The 18,568-nt window shown below is 30.5% G+C and overlaps 3 long non-coding RNA genes across 3 annotated transcripts; all 3 read right to left on the bottom strand.

Moving 5' to 3' along the window:
- Positions 1-217: 217 nt before the first annotated feature.
- LOC105179921 lies at positions 218-1,552 on the bottom strand. The gene is made up of 2 exons (XR_849410.2): positions 1,149-1,552; positions 218-353 (listed from the first exon to the last, which is right to left on the bottom strand). It is a non-coding gene; the product is annotated as an uncharacterized LOC105179921 (long non-coding RNA).
- A 10,845-nt stretch (positions 1,553-12,397) lies between these two features.
- On the bottom strand, positions 12,398-13,452 carry LOC110011422. Its single transcript, XR_002286427.1, has 2 exons — positions 13,398-13,452; positions 12,398-12,479 (listed from the first exon to the last, which is right to left on the bottom strand). It is a non-coding gene; the product is annotated as an uncharacterized LOC110011422 (long non-coding RNA).
- Positions 13,453-16,697: 3,245 nt separating this feature from the next.
- LOC110011421 lies at positions 16,698-17,860 on the bottom strand. The gene is made up of 2 exons (XR_002286426.1): positions 17,706-17,860; positions 16,698-16,790 (listed from the first exon to the last, which is right to left on the bottom strand). It is a non-coding gene; the product is annotated as an uncharacterized LOC110011421 (long non-coding RNA).
- Positions 17,861-18,568: the final 708 nt, after the last annotated feature.

Here is an 18,568-nt window from a genome sequence, read left to right as displayed (position 1 = left end):
GCAATCGGATCAAGAAACTCAAATTCGGGAGATACTCCAATGTGAAAGGGGATTCCAGCAATGGAGAAAGCTCGACATTTCCCACCACCATTTACGTTATCAAAACTCAGTGGGGATGGCTTTTCTATCTCTTTTTTTCTTTTTTTTTTTTTTTTTTTGCGAATACTACTCTATTTTTCTTCTTTTTTCTTTTTGTTCTTTTTTGTTGGATTTTTCATTTTCTTTTTCTTTTTGTTCTTTTTTTTTGGATTTTCTTTTTGGCGTTCGTATTCTCTTAAGCTTATCTCCCATTGCATCTCTAGAAATCCGTTCTTGTAATCTGAAAAAAAATAGAAGACAAGGCTATACGCTATCTGCACAAACAGAGAGAACTTTGCATTATCAGTGATAACAAAATAAAAAAATAACAAAATAGAAAAATGACATAAACAGGAAAGACACATTCAAAATTTCCTAACCAAACAATAATCAAAAATGAAAAAGGAAGGAAAAAGCAAGCAAGTGTAAATAAACAATTCCATTTTTCCAAAACAGATACTAGTTTAATGATGGAGGAACTTTTGGCTCTAGCAGATTCATTCCCCATGTAAATATGAAACTTACAGTGCTTTTGCATATAAAAATAAATCGCGGATGACCTTAAACCATATTGTCAGAAATTGGTTGAACACTTGCAGAAAAATCATACCATGAATAAATCTATAAGCAAAATTTCATGGTAACCCTATAAGAATACATATTCTTTCTATATGGTCATCAGCAAATATAAAATAGAATATACCGCATGTACGCTATAACATACAGAAGTTCCCACGCTATTAGAAAATGAGTACCGGGTCCATCAATTCTTTGTTCTCACTTCTCACTCTCTATTGACATTATACAACTGTATTTATCCTATGTAATTAGAACAGTGGGATCGATTTCTGTAATAAACATAAATAAATCTCAGTCAAGGGAAGAAAATATATTCAATGTACACCTTCATAGTAATGGCCGAGGGAAACTTGAAAGAGCACTAAATCAGTATAGATTAAGGAAAGGATAATCTCTCCGAGATACATAGACAACTGAAATAAATGTTATGTGAGTACATTTGAACTGCATGCACCTAATGTATATACAGAACAAAATAAGAATATACGGACCTGATGCTTCAAGGGTCCAAACCCCCACCGAGTTCCGCGCACTCCCACCGTCTCTCCTTCATCGAGGCTGCAGAAACCCTTCATATTGGTCAAGGAAGATATATTGACTTCGGAGTCGTAAACCAAAACCAAATCCAAACCCTTTCTGTCGGTCCCCTTCTCTCTGATGTGCGTTTGTTTTGAGGGCTTTTGTTTCCTTTGTATTTTTTGGTAAGAAAAGAAGCGAAAATGGAGGTGAGAGACTGAAAATGGGCGGATGGAGACGGTAAAACGGTGGGAGGAGGAAGATGAGGAGATTTAGAGGGTTTTCAAGAAATCTGTATTTCTTGGAGTGGGAGAGGGTTTTTACAGACATCTGGTTTTGAGAGTTTTGGTGGAGTGGGAGCTGTGATTTCGATTTCTTGCGAGCAGGGGGGGCCTCTTACTTGTATTTTTTAATTATATTTTTTTTCATATAAATTTTAGATTGATGATTAAGTATTATTATTATTATTATTTTGTTTATTAAATTTTGTAAATATGGTTAATTAGTTTCTGAAAATTTTGTTTATTTTTTCTTTTTATTTTTTGTGCATCTTCTATAATTTTTTATTTTAAATCACATGTATATTGGATAACATTTGTTGTTAAATATTTTTTGTTGGGTAATTTTTGGTTAAGATATTATTATCATTGTGCACGCAATTTATAATATACTTTCAATTGAGATGTAAGGTAAATTAAAATTTTCATACATATGAGTACTTGTAATCTGCTTTTCTTTTTTTAAATCTATAATTAACTCATAGAAAACTACATATACATGAATTATAAAATTAAAAAACAAAAGATAATAAGAAAAACATTAAAAAGCAAGTGAAAAAAAGATTTCATACCTACTTGAGTACTTTCTTTTCTTTTTTTTTCATTTCTTGTGGATTTCAAGATCCTATTAACACAAAAATTCAATATATGAATTATAAAACATAATAAGATAATAAAAAAATAAAAATAGAGCGAAAAGAATATTTCATACCTGGTTGAGTTTTGAAAATCCTATTAACACATAAAAAATAACATATACATGAACTATAGAGAAAAATAAGGTAATAAAAAAATATTACAAATCAAGAAAAAGGAAAAACTTCATGCCTGTTTGAGTATTTTTTTTATTTGAATCTGTAAATAATACGAAAAAATAGATATACGTGAAATATAAAATAAAATAAAATAATAAAAAAACATTTAAATTTTCAAGAACAATAAACTTTTCATACCTTTTGATTAGGGTGAAACACCAATACCCCGAAGCAGGAATTAATATGTTGAAAAGCGCAATTAATTAATACTAATCATTTTTAACTTTGTGGAAATTGTCTATGTATTACGTAGTTGATTAATTACAATTTTGGTAACGATATATACTACCTAGGTCAACCAAATCTCAACCTCATCAATTTACCATCTATATTTGGAGAAAGAAACTTAAATTACGTAAACAAAAGTTTAGTGAGGCCATAAGTGGATGCACATAGAAGAAAATAATCATAATTGAAAATTCGATTAAAATACATAAAGTATATCATATTGACTAGCAAGAAATAGTTGAGCATGTGAAGACCACATCAGGCATTGACAAAATCACATGATCACAAATACCATCTTGTGTGTTCCGAAAGACCGTTATCCTCCATATAGGGAGTGACCCCACGATCGCATTGAATAGGCCATGCCTAGGTACATGACAGCTCCAATCACACACAGGCAACCTCCAGCCTGCCCGTGAAATGACACCTAAGTGGGAACTGAATGACAAAGCCTCAATTGGCACCCAATGCTACCCCAACGTGCCTCGCGAATCGTCCAGCCCCAAGCCCATTGACCGCTTAGCAAGAACCACATAAAGAAAATTCATAAACCTAGTTGAAAAAACATATAGAAGATAGACAATTTAAAGACAACATGCATATTTAATATTACGACGAACAGAACGATATCAAGATAATTGAGATATTTTGGATACTCATATGGACTCTAGAGGTGGCTACCAACAGAAGTTCATAATGAATTCCTGAATACCACATAACAATAATAATAGTCACGTTGTTCACTTAGCTCCATAGAGTTCTGGAGGCCCATTCGAATCCAAGTATATAGCCAAATATCATATTCATTTTGTTCATCAATAAACGATTTCAAGAAATATTTACGCTAGTTTATCGCAAGAAAAGACCATTTTTTTATACATATATATAACAATGCACAATTGTCAATAATCAAGGAAGAAGAAATTCTTTTTATTGAAGGAAGCATACTAGACTTCGTATCAAGAATGGCAAAGGAAAAAGAAGATGTACAGTAATTTGTGTACAAAAAACAGCTCAAGTAAAGATCAGAAAAATAACTAATCTACCTAACCTCTAATTAACTAACCCAACTACCTAACGTATACATAAAAGCGCATCACTATAAACACATTTTTATAAGTAAAGAGAATAGTGGACAACAACTTCATACAACTCTTTCTTCTTCAAACTATCAACCCTGTTCAAGCTTCTGCTTCTTCTTCAACTACATAATTCTAAATCTGGCTTCTCTATTTCATCACTCCCCTCACAAGTTGGGCGAGGGACAACTGTAACTAAGACTAACTTTGTGACATCCGTAGAATTTTTCACGTAATTGGGAGAGTAATTGGTAATTATTAGAAATTTAGATGTAATTAGTAAATAAATTATAGATTAAATTTGGGATATAATAAAATTTGAACGGGTTAAATTGGAGTTCGTTAAAATATTTGGGGACAAATTATAGTAATTAAGAAAATTAGGAGGGGTGTGAAAGGTATTTTAGAAAAGTTTAATTAAATAAAATAATAATAATATTATATATAAAATAATATATATACATAACTATATATATAATAATATATATATATCTAAAGTGAAAATAAAAGAGGGTGAGGATGAGAGTGGGGGGCCACCGCCCACCCCACACCTCTCTCCTCTCTCTCATTATATATAATATATATAGGATTTGCATTATGTAACATAATTACATCTTTAGGGAAATTTGCAATCTTTCACTGCGGCGACGAAGAAACAGAGAGGTCAGAATTTATATTTTAATTTTTATTAATTTATATAATTATATTATTCAATTAGTTTGTTTATTAAATATTGATTATATTGAGCGATGTACTATTTAATCGGAGTATTTCATACTTTTGGCTATTTAAATTGATGTTGAATTAAATATCACATTTGCTATAAAAATGATATAGTTGGGTAATTAAAATATTAGATTTCTTAGATTTAATTATTATTATAGTTAATTTACACAATCTGCTTCCTTGTGCTCTTATTGCATTCTCCCAGAAAACAAGGGGGATTCTATTTTCTACGGGTTGGTTAGAACAAAAAAAGAAAAATACCAACACTAATGGGGGTGAACCCAACATTCCATCGGAATGATTAACCAAATATGTAATTCTATGTATTATTGCTTAATTAAATTGTATAGCAACGATAGAAATGTTTCGAAAAGTTATATTTAAAGAATATTATGTTATGAAAGAGAGAAAATGAGGTTTCAGTGGTAATATAATTTACGAATGTTATTAAAAATGATAATTATAAATATATAAGGGGTTTGATTAAGTGAATTCTTATGAATTATTTGGTAAATTAAATATATTGATTATATGTATAACATTCTGTTATAGGACGTGACGACAAAGTAGAGGGTTGAGCAGTCCCTCGTGAATCGAAGTATTTTGGGATTTACGGTAAGTATAGCTAATTGGTTATATATATATATATATGTGTAGTATTGTATATGTTATACATATTAATTTCTTGGATGCGATCGTGGACATGGCTTTATATTATTATACGTGGCTTCCTTATATTGATTAGTTGTGGATTATTTGTTAGATTACACTAATACATGGCTAAATTATTCGCCGAAAATAATACAAGCAGAAAAATCAAGGAAATGGATAGAAGGAATGGCTTCACTATTTTTTCACTGAATTCTCTATCCCATGGATCTGGAAATGGCTGCCAGAGGTAGGAATTACCCTACAGAAAATCCCTTGCATAAAAAGGAGGTTTTGTTTCGAAATTCTGGAACAAGCTAATGCAAATTGATCCCGAGACCAAGAAATACTATGGTCAAGAGATCATCAATGAGATGGAGGGAAAATTACAAGAATATAAAGTTCTTGCAGAAAAGGAAGAAAATCAGGCACCCAATCCTTTTGAGCATATCTCCCAGAGGATTCTGAATAAGAAGGGGGTAATCACTAAAAATCAGATGATTGAGGAATACCTCAAGCAAATGGAAAATGATTTGAAAAAGAATCTTTCGGGAATTGCTTCTCCCATGGAGACCTCAAGCAAAAATGGGGAAAATAAATTTTCTTGTCTCGCTGGGGAAGCTCAAAATCCATTTGAAGAATCTTCTCAAGAAGAATTCCTTGACAATCTTTTTAAAGGAATCCGGGAGACACTTAAAGGAAAATAAAAAATGGACATTTCAGAATCATCTGAAGACAAAGAAGATCCAAGCAGTCGGGATCAGAGTCGGAAGGAAGTAGCTTCTCCAGACTCATGAAGAAATGAACTGACAGCATGGCAAGTCAACAAAAATTGACCGAATGACACGTGTCGAAAATGAGAGGACACTTGGCGAAAATGAGAGGACACTTGGCAGATGGAGGCCATGCGGACGTGCTGAATTATCTTATTTAAATTTTTGCATTCGTTATTTCCATTCTTGTTTCTGTTTTTGTTAGCCTAATGCAAGGCTAAGTTGCTGCTGCTGAATTATCCAAGTATAACAGAGATAGCATGGCTATATAGATGTGTATATATATATATATATAATAATAATAATAATAAAAAGAGTATTTTTCATTACTGATAAACATAAGGAGAAATTGAGGGAACTTAATGATAAGGCTCTCTGGGTCGTCGGTTTAAATTATGGGTATGAATGAGGTCGGCCTTGCCATTGCTGCCCGATTTTGCCAATTTTTGGCGTTGATTTTGGGCTTTAGTGTGGTATTTTCTGACCAAAATTTATACCTATTAGTTTAAACCGACGTAAAAGGTTCCCAACTTAGTCTTTCCTTATGGTACTTGTTTCTCTTTATATTTATCGTAATAAAAAATATTCTTTCTTGCACTCCGCCTACATGGTCGGATTTACCTTTTTACTGTTGTGCATTCCGCCTACATGGTCGGTTCTTCCTACCGCCTCATGGCCGGATTTAAATTTTTATTATTTTCTTCGATCCCCCATGACCTTCGGTCATGGCTATATGGTATCAGCTATATAAACCGTGTAATACATAAAAAAAATTTACAAGTTCTATATGAAAATATGTTTTACAAAGAAAATTATTTACAAGCTCAATTTAATTTTATAAAAAAGTATGTTATATAACTTATATATTTTTATATTAAATTACATGCACAAATATCATAAATTATATTAATTACTTATATGAAAATATATGTTACAAAGTAAATTACTTATATTACCAAATACTTTACATAAAGAATAAATTTAATTTTAGAAAATACTTAAACTAAGCTGCTGAGCTCTTCACATAATATTTTTAAATTTGACTTATTATTTGATTTGAAAATATTGTAATAAATTTGACAGGATATAACTAATAAGGAAATATATATAGAATTCAATCTACGATATGCAGATGTAAATATAAAAAAATTAAATTTTGTTTAAAATTATCTAAAAATTTATTTGATTTAGTCATTATTTTAAAATATAAAACATTATTTATCACAAATTATTAGAAATTTATTTTACAAAAATAATAAATTAATTTTAAATTATACTTAAAATAAGTAGCTTAGCTCTTTTTATTCGAGGATTAAAACTGATGAGGTCCAAATATGTCAAATTGAAATTATTTATTTGTGAAAATATAATTACAAATAAAATTAAAAGATGACACCTAATATATAAATATATCCATAATAATAAATGCATATTTTAATAAATCCATGACCAAAGCAGATAATATTATTGTTTTATTACAAAATAATTAATTCGAATAAATAATTTATTTTACTTATGCTAATTAGATGTTTTCTAAAAATCTACTAATAACATACTCATCACAATGATATAAAAGTATGATTTAATAAATTATAAACATAAATACAAATGTAATACGATCCAGCTTCGATCATTCAATTTAGTACATCGAGTTTACAAATAATTTAATATGATGTCATTTTTATTAAAATAATCAAAATTAGTTCTCTCCGTCTAATTTATTGAAAAGACGGCTTTTCACTTTCACTGGCAGCCAATTTTCAAGCCCAAACATAAGAATTGAAACTATTCTTATAAATAACTATTAAAAAGTAATAAATTAAAGCCCTAAATCGCTTATTCATTTGTCAAGAAAAAATGTAAAAAAAGTATAATTATATTTTAAATAAAGCCACCAAAAGTTTACCCGCCTTCTTAAGATATTTTAAATAAAGCCACCAAAAGTATAATTATAAACACTCAACATAATAATACAAAAATTTAATTTATAAATATTTCTTCTTTCAACGAAAGTTTATTCGAGAGAAACTTTAAAGAATAAATTATTTTCCAGGAACATTTTAATAAACATTTATCACAGATTATTAGAATTTTATTTTACATAAGTAATAAATTAATTTTAAATAATACTTAAATTGAGGCATTCGCATTATATTTTTAAACTTGACACTTTTAAATTAAAATAGCACTAAATCCCATCTCACTTATTTTTCTAACCTTTCATAAATTATACAATTTACTTATATGAAAAATATATGTTACAAAGTAAATTACATAAAGAATAAATTTAATTTTTGATCATACTTAAACTATAAATATATCCATAATAATAAATGCATATTTTAATAAATCCATGACCAAAGCAGATAATATAATAAATTATGGTTGGTCTTAAATATGGATTAATTCAATAACTAAAATTTGCATCTCTTATCCACTAATTAAATAAAGTTTTGCAATTAAATTTCATTCTACTATAGTAAATTATTGTTTTATTAATAATTTATGTCAATACAAAATAATTAATTTGATTAAATAATTTATTTTTACTTATGCTAATCAGATGTTTTGTCTTATAAATTAAGCTTATTAAAAATCTACTAAATAATTTAAGAACCGAATTTACTCTATAACATAAATACTCATCACAATAATATAAAATCATAAACACAAATACAAATATAATACGATTCACCTTCGATCACTTAATTTATAACATCAAGTTTACAAATAATTTAGTACATGCTTTTCATTAAAATTAAAATTCAATTTTCAACTTTTATTTTTAATTATTGGTAACTAGCGTAAATTATTCTTGTATTGGAGAGAAAAATGATGAAGAATTAAAAAACCCTCATATGATAATGTCCCCTTGGTACACTCAACTATTAAAAAGTAATAAATTAAAGCCTTAAATCGCTTACTCATTTGTCAAGAAAAAATGCAAAAAAATATAATTACATTTTAAATAAAGCCACCAAAAATTTACAGCCTTCGTAAGAGAAAATAATAGCAGAAAAATAAAATTATCTATTTTAATAAATTAATTTTAAATTATAATATAGTATTTGTATTTAATAAATTTATACCTATTTATTATTTTCTGAATTTAAATAATAATTTAGTATATTAATAAACTTCGACCATACATCATAATAAATCAAATTTATTTTACAAAAATTTGAAAAAATTACATAAAGAATTAAAATTAACTATAAATTTCATTTGATTTAGTTTCATTTTAAAATATAAAATATTATTTATAAAAAATGATGCGTCAATTAATAAATAAACTTTGACAACAAATTATAATAATAAATAAATTTTATTTTTTAAAATTTGAAATTTAAATAATAAAATTAAATTTTAAATTATAACGGATTTTAATAAACAAATTACTAGAAATTTGTTTTTAGACTTATTATTTGGAAAATAATTTTGATAGATTTCAGAAAATCTCCTGGTCTATTAACCGGATAAATTATACAATTTTCAACTATATTAATAATTAATAAATAACAGTTAAGTAAAACAATATAACAGGGTATAATGAGGAAACCAAATATAAATGGCAAGTCCTTCCAATATAAAGAGAAATTTATCAACAAAATTGAGAACTATTATCTTTATTTCTGTTTAAAATTAACAATAAATTTATTTAAAATATACTAATAAACATTTACCACATATTTTACACTTACATTTGATTTCTTCTTACATTTGATTTCTTCGTAGCAATATAAGATGGTGAATCCTTTCAAATAATTTTTTTGCAAATTAAAAAATAATAATAAAATAAAAAAAAACTAATTTATCCCTAAAATTAACCACATAATAATTATAAATTAACAATACCTGTATTAAATAAAATAGGGATAATGAAACCACATTCACAGACCTAAGAAGGAGCTCATGGAAATACCAAATTGAGCAAAACACAAAATGCAAACCAAGTCTAAAGAAAGAAAATCAAGCGTAATTAAAGATAAAGAAAGAATCTTGAGAGAGGATGGACATAAGTATAATTTTAAATGAAAAGGAGGACCTAAGTATAATTTTAAATATTTTTAGGTAAAAAATATAATTTTACATTTGTACACTAAAATAACAAGTATACTGTAGAGTTATTGGACCCAACTTGCTACCACAACTCTATTTTACATAAATAATAAATTAATTTTAAATTAGTTAAACTCTCCTCACATTTGGTTTACACTAAAAATATAAGTATGAAATTCCCCTCCACTTTTCTTGCACCCTAAAGTTTGTTTTATTAAATAAAATTTCTACTTTTCTTGCACCCTAAAGTTTGTTTTATTAAATAAAATTTCTACAAGGTCAATATTTTACAAAATATATATAAATACTTGACCAAAATTATACCGTGTGAATGCAAACAATAAAACAATATGTAATTTATCCATTTCATGATCTCCCTAATAGGTATAGAATTGGACTGTCCTTTCAATTTTTGATATTGTAATATGTAAAAAATAATTACTAGTTAATAATAAAATAAAATTGAAATAAGTACTTTTCAAATCGAGAAATTTCTAGAAAACACTTTATTAGATTAATAGATATTTATTTACATAAATAATAAACTATTAGTTGAGCACTTCACATTATATTTTTAAATTTCCTTATGCAATTCTTAAAAAAGGTATAAATAATAAGGGATAATTATTATTAAATAAAATTAATTAGTCACTGACCACACAATAATTATGAATAAACAGAATAAATCAATACCTTATAAGGCATTTGAAAAACCTTCATTTGATCACATCCCTGCACTATCCCAAAACACTAGTAGAAAACAAAAATTAGTTACTCATTTGTCAAGAAAAAATATAAATAAAATATAATACATTTTAAGTAAAGCCGACAAAAATTTACCAGCCTCCCCAAGAGAAAATGATAGCATGAATATGTAAATATATTTTAACTAAAGCCACTAAAAACATTTACTGACCTTACCAAGATAAAATAATCGCAGAACTTGTGTATGGTGCTTTTGGAAGATTGCAAGTCCACGAACAGAAGATGTACTCCCAATCAAATACAAGTTTGCAACAATTAGTCATACAACAAAGTAAACAAAAGAACCTCTATCGGGGATAGTTTCCAAGTAGAGTTACTCGTTTGTCTAGAAGGAAGATGTAAACATTTTAAGTAAAGCCATAAAAAGTTTACCAACCTTCCCAAGATAAAATGATAACATGAAAATGCAATATATTTTAAATAAAGCCACAAAATGATCGCAGAACTTACTGCTTTTGAACAAATCGCAAAACTTACTGCTTTTGAACAAATCGCAGAACTTACTGCTTTTGGACAAAGATTTCGAGTCCATCGAATGAAGTGCTTTTGGACAAAGATTTCGAGTCCATCGAATGAAGAGTTACTCCCACTTAAATATGATAAATTAAAAATTGACAGATTATACATACAACAAAATACAAGAGAAAGAACCTCTATTGATTCCTTGCAGCACCACAAATAGATTTAGAGCAATAAGATTCAATATCTCCTCTTTTTATAAGTTATTTCTCTTCATCAATAGCTTTTACGCGATGCAACCCTGAAACTAAAAAGTTGCAATATTCACATATGTTAACTCAGAGAACTCTACCTACAATAAGTGGGAAATATGAGATGTGAGTAGCAGGATCGATGCATCAGGTTTAACGCGTAATCTACGTTAATTCTTACTTAAGCTAGAGGAGCACAATTACATTAATTTGTTATCTAAGTACCACTGAAAATGCATTCCCTCATCCTCTTTCTCCTGCCCAATTTTTAGGGAACCAAAAGAGCCTTAATTGATCCCCTACTCCTTTGTCATTCGACATCAAAAGATAATAATAGACAGAATTCAGAATGTAACAACTAGAAAGAAGAGCACAAAAACAATCATTTTTAAGGGAAATCGGAAAACAGAGATAAGAGGAACATTCTAGTTAATTCACATATTTATACACCATATGTCTGAAAAGTGGTATTAGAATAGCATTCATGGTAATTAAATGAATGAGAACAATGGATCAATCTACATTAATTCACACATTAATTCTTCTCTTGCTATTTTAGAAGAATCAAGTAGATTAAATAATGTGTGAGATAACCTTTCCATAAATCATCCAATTTACAAGCTCAATATATGAAAATATATTTTACAAAGTAAATTACTTATATTACCAAATGCTATAGCAAAAATCCTAAGCAACAAAAGCGAAAAAATAACTTAGGAGCCTTGAAGGCGGTGAAAGGATTCCAAAGGAAGAAGAAAGAAAGAAACACAAATAAAGAAAGATCATACCTCCAATTGATCCCAATTCGACCACTTTTTTGTCAATTTCACCGACAATGAATTTTAGAGTATACTTCCCCATTTCCCACTACTGCATCTCCTCCTTATATTTTTTCATCTCAGCACCTTCGGCTTTTGAAGCAGCTGTCAGCAGCTTCTCTTGCTATTTTAGAAGAATCAAGTAGATTAAATAATGTGTCAAATAAATGAAAAACATGCAAGCACATCCACATATAAACATATTCATATGCAGTTTTTGAGTAATGACTTACTTCTTTCAGTTGTTTCTTTTCCTCCATTAGACGAATTATCTCCTCCTTTGATATTCTCTTTGGTTTCATTGTTTCATATGCCTTCTTTTTCACTTTTGTATAGCATCCATCTTTCTCTTGTCGACTCACGATTTAACCCACAGAATCCATTGTACAGGCTTTGTATTCACATGCCTAAGGAATCATCAATTCAACAATTTAAATAGGATTATAAAATAAACAATGGATCAATTTACATTAATTCACATATTTTAGAATGGTAGGTGATAAGATGACATCAACCCCTATCAATGAAAATTCTCTCTCTTGAATAGCACTCAAAGAAACGTGTCAGAGGCATGTCAAACGAATACAAAAGGATCCAAAAATATCCTAGCTGCCATCAATATATCACCACCCCTCACATATTTCAGTATGGTCACTGAAAAGATGGCAGCAATGTTTCGTGGCGTAGCCAATCTCCTAGAAGGGAAGCTTCTCGGGCAAGCTCCAAAACAACAATACAGCTACGAGGGAATGAATCCACTCAATTATTGGAATAATGAGCATACGGGGAGAACACATATTCTCATAACTTTCATATACTATAAAATCCTTATCAAACTGAATTTCAAGAAATACTAGCACGAGACTCTTTAGAATTATATAATTTCCACGTGTGATAAAGTAAATAATAATGTTTCTACACCAGGCATTACACAAACTCGAAGCCTAGGAAGCAATACATATCTGTGGAGAATTACAGAAAAATAAGTCGAGCTTTTCCATTCCATTTTCGCCTAAATGGCCTACTATACGCAATTCCACCTGTGATGTGCTCAATTGCAACGCTGTTATTATAAGACTAGTTTCCATGAACAAGTGTTTGGGGTGTTCCAACCGCACAAACACACAAAGTGATTCTATTTTTGTTTGAAAAGATAGTTTGATTCAAGCATTATGAGTTACTACGAGTAACTTTGTGGAGGTGATAAACGACTACCAACAACTATGCAAGCCACTTCCTATATTATTAATGAAAACTACTTGTTATAACCAAAATAAATTAACTAAGAGCCATCTCACTTAAACAGCAAACTACAAACCAAGTACCTTGCATGCAGTAGCGGTTGTGTCTTCATCTTGCGAGCACCAAAAAATGTCTTCCAAGCACTCAATTATATGTGCATCAACAGCAACAACTCCAAGTAGGCGAGCGGATGTTGCTTGTTTTTCTTTTACTTTTCTCTTTTGGATATTGCTTTTTTTTTTGTTTCTTTTGCTTCTCTTTTTTTCTTTGAATATATTGCTTTTTTTCTGTTTCTTTTTCTTTTTTTTTTGCGGATATTCCCTTTTTTTTCTGTTTCTTTTTCTTCTTCTTTCTTTCTGTATATTGCTTTTTTCTGTTTTTTTTTTTCCACGTATATTCTTTTTTTCTCCGTTTCTTTTTTCTTCTTTTGTCCATATTGGTTTTCCTCATTTGCTTCCTAGTTCTCTTGTGCTTGTCCCCAAGGCATCTTCAGAAGTCTGTTGAAAAAATACAAGAAAAGTAGAGAGGTCAGTGTAAGACAACCTATCACTTATAAAAAATCGTTGCTGTAGCAGAAATTGTATGGAGCAAACGAAACAGGCAAACTGCAGCATTTCACTTGATTCTGCTGCACATTTTTTGTGCACTAATTCTGTAGAATGAATTTCAGCAGCAACAGAAATCAATTATGCAGAATAATCCATTTAAACATATTGAAGTTCGCAATTCATTTACGCAAAAAAGTTGGAAATATGGAATGTGAGTTGCACAATCGATGCATGAGGTTCAACACATAATCTACGTTAACTGTTACTTAAGCTAGAGCTGCACAATTACATTAATTTGTTATCTAATCCTAGTGACTTACGTATTTCCTTGGAGCTGCACAATTACATTAATTTGTTATCTAATCCTAGTGACTTACGTATTTCCTTGGAAACAGAACTATTTTCAAGGAAGAAGAAAGAAAGAAACACAAATAACGAAAGGTCCTACCTCCAATTGATCCCAATTCAACCACGTTTTTGTCAATTTCATCTACAATGGATTTTAGAGTATATTTCCCCATTTCCCACTTCTGCATCTCCTTCTTATATTTTTTCATCTCAGCACCTTCGGCTTTTGAAGCAGCTGTAAACACCTTCTCTTGCTATTTTAGAGGAATCAAGTAGATAAAATAATGTGTTAGATAAATGAAAAACATGCCCACATATAAACATATTCCATATGCAGTTTTTGAGTAATGCCTTACTTCTTTCAGTTGTTTCTTTTCTTCCATAAGACGAAGTGAGGATTCATATTCTCTTTGGTTTCATTGTTTCATATGCCTTCTTTTACTATTCAGTATACCATCCATCTTTATCTTGTCGACTCAGGATTTGACCCATAGAATCCATTGTACAGGCTTTGTCTTCACATGCCTAAGGAATCACCAATACAGCAATTTAAATAGGGTTATATAATAAACAATGTATCAACCAACATTAATTCACACATTAATTCTTCTCTTCCTATTTTAGAAGAATGAAGTAGATTAAGTAGTGTGTGAGATGAATGAAAAACATGCAAGCACATCCACATATAAACATATTCGAGGGAGACCTCCATACTCAAAAAGCCTTGAAAGATCACTATATTGGCCGTGAATGTCACCCGAAGTAATGACAAAGATAGATAAGATCATGTTCACCACAGTTCTTGTGCACAGATCAGCATGACTCTAAGTTACGACAACTGAAACTGATGGACTGGTGAGGCAAATTGATAGCTAGTTATAGAGTAAATAAACCAGCCAAAGAAAACAAGAGCAACGTAAAAGAAAATTAAGAAAGAAGACAATCAACTAGAAATGTAGAAGACTAAAAGACTGCATTTTCCCTTGCCTTCTCCCCTTTTACGGCTTTAAAAATTGAGATACCAAAATATGGAGACAAGTCAGACATAGGCCAAGCACTTAAGCATTGTAACAAGTATAAAGGGGACTGGCAGGACATGAAAAACTGCTGCAGTTAAGAACATTGGTTTCTGAAGTAGCCTAATTGACTCCAATATTAGTTATATTTACTTCATTTGTAGACACAAATACTTCAGAACTTTGATCCATCCAGAGGACACTTTATCCAAGCATTGGCAATTTAAGTAACAGCCACAAAGATGTGGTAGAGTTGAAACATGTAGTAACTACACATAGGGAACTTGTCCAATGAGGCTTCAACCATAATTTGCTGTTATAATTTGCGACTTCAAGTCTCTTTAAGCTGTACAAATCTTATAGTGAAGTAAGTTAAAACACAACTAAGCCAGTTCATCGAGTAAATTGAATTTGTATCAGGTCGTTATCCCCTTCACTTTCCCACTTCAACCCACCAAACTGATGGAATCAGAGTGAAAACTCCCACAACATTTCAACTTGAGCTCACTATAATGTAGGTTTCATCTATAAAGTATATGCCCTCACTTCCTCCTGTAAATATCTGAAGTTTTAGGAAAATAAAGAATTACAGAAACAATCTCGATTCTCGACACAACTTTTCAGCTATCTCTCTCATTTTTTTAATCAGCTTTCTCTTTTGCTCATTATAAAAGTCTAATCCTTCTTTGCTTTGGAGATCATTAACTAAGTTTCGCATATTACTTCCTGTGAATGTGTGATGCCCAAAGAATATTATGAGTAATTCCTTTGCCTTCTAATTCTATACAAGAAACTGTGCAGGAACTCTGTTGAGTATCAAGCTGTGTCTTCAATCAAGCTTTCACATTTCATCCTGCTTAGAATAGCTCCCTATTCATCATTGACAACCACCTTCATATCAAGAAAAAGCCTCAACCACCAGTATATCACTAATACCCTAAAATGATGCTGCATCACTTGCCTAGGCACATATAATTGCGCGGTCTATTAAATAATAGCAACAAAACTTGTTGTCGAGATAGAGAATACATAATCATAGAGAATGAACCTAAACATTCACGGCCAAAGTCAAAGCCTAAGCCCGTTCAAACATGAAAGATTCTATTGTATGGAACTTTTTCTTAAGAAATTGAAAGATGCCAACGAGCACTACAGATATGTTTTTTCTTGAGTTGCCACTTGCCACAATAATGAAATTAACATTAAAATATTAATTTTCATGACAAAGATCATAACACACAATTAGCAATCTTTTTTTACTAATCATGGAAACTTGCATTTGAGCAAAAACATGACAAGCCAAACAACTCATATTAGCTGAAGTATGCAGTTTTTGGGTAATGAATTACTTCTTTTAGTTCTTTTCTTCCATTAGACGAAGTATCTCCTCCTTTGATATTCTCTTTGGTTTCATTGTTTCATATGCTTTCTTTTTCTCTTTTGTATAGCATCCATCTTTATCTTGTCGAGCTTTCTTTTTCTCTTTTGTATAGCATCCATCTTTATCTTGTCGACTCAGGATTTGACCCACACAATCCATTGTAGAGGCTTTGTCTTCACATGCCTAAGGAATCACCAATACAGCAATTTAAATAGGATTATAAAATAAACAATGGATCAATCCACATTAATTCACATATTTCAGTAGGTAGCTGATAAGATGGCATCAAGCCCTATCAATGAAAATTCTCTCTCTTGAATAGCACTCAAAGAAACGTGTCAGAGGCATGTCAAACGAATACAAAAGGATCCAAAAATATCCTAGCTGCCATCAATATGTCACCACCCCTCACATATTTCAGTATGGTCACTGAAAAGATGGCAGCAAAGTTTCGTGGCGTAGCCAATCTCCTAGAAGGGAAGCTTCTCGGGCAAGCTCCAAAATAACAATATAGCTACGAGGGAATGAATCCACTCAATTATTGGAATAATGAGCATACGGGGAGAACACATATTCTCATAACTTTCATATACTATAAAATCCTTATCAAACTGAATTTCAAGAAATACTAGCACGAGACTCTTTAGATTTATATAATTTCCACGTGTGATAAAGTAAATAATAATGTTTCTACTCCAGGCATTACACAAACTCGAAGCCTAGGAAGCAATACATATCTGTGGAGAATTCAGAAAAATAAGTCGAGCTTTTCCATTCCATTTTGGCCTAAATGGCCTACTATACGCAATTCCACCTGTGATGTGCTCAATTGCAACGCTGTTATTATAAGACTAGTTTCCATGAACAAGTGTCCGGGTGTGCCAACCGCACAAACACACAAAGTGATTCTATTTTTGTTTGAAAAGATAGTTTGATTCAAGCATTATGAGTTACTACGAGTAACTTTGTGGAGGTGATAAACGACTACCAACAACTATGCAAGCCACTTCCTATATTATTAATGAAAACTACTTGTTATAACCAAAATAAATTAACTAAGAGCCATCTCACTTAAACAGCAAACTACAAACCATGTACCTTGCATGCAGTAGCGGTTGTGTCTTCATCTTGCGAGCACCAAAAATTGTCTTCCAAGCACTCAATTGTATGTGCATCAACAGCAACAACTCCAAGTAGGCGAGCGGATGTTGCTTTTTTTTCTTTTACTTTTCTCTTTTGGATATTGCTTTTTTTTTCTTCTTTTGCTTCTCTTTTTTTTTTTGGAATATATTGCTTTTTTTCTGTTTCTTTTTCTTTTTTTTTGCGGATATTCCCTTTTTTTTCTGTTTCTTTTTCTTCTTCTTTCTTTTCTGTATATTGCTTTTTTCTGTTTCGTTTATTTTTTTCCGCGTATATTCTTTTTTCTTCTTTTGTCCATATTGGTTTTCCTCATTTGCTTCCTAGTTCTCTTGTGCTTGTCTCCAAGGCATCTTCAGAAGTTTGTTGAAAAAATACAAGAAAAGTAGAGAGGTCAGTGTAAGACAACCTATCACTTATAAAAAATCGTTGCTGTAGCAGAAATTGTATGGAGCAAACGAAACAGGCAAACTGCAGCATTTCACTTGATTCTGCTGCACATTTTTTGTGCACTAATTCTGTAGAATGAATTTCAGCAGCAACAGAAATCAATTATGCAGAATAATCCATTTAAACATATTGAAGTCCGCAATTCATTTACGCAAAAAAGTTGGAAATATGGAATGTGAGTTGCACAATCGATGCATGAGGTTCAACACGTAATCTACGTTAACTGTTACTTAAGCTAGAGCTGCACAATTACATTAATTTGTTATCTAATCCTAGTGACTTACGGATTTCCTTGGAAACAGAACTATTTTCAAGGAAGAAGAAAGAAAGAAACACAAATAACGAAAGATCCTACCTCCAATTGATCCCAATTC

The sequence above is a fragment of the Sesamum indicum genome, unplaced genomic scaffold (genome assembly GCF_000512975.1).
Source record: "Sesamum indicum cultivar Zhongzhi No. 13 unplaced genomic scaffold, S_indicum_v1.0 scaffold00240, whole genome shotgun sequence".
NCBI lineage: Eukaryota > Viridiplantae > Streptophyta > Magnoliopsida > Lamiales > Pedaliaceae > Sesamum > Sesamum indicum.
This window is presented reverse-complemented; position numbering and strand designations above follow the sequence as displayed.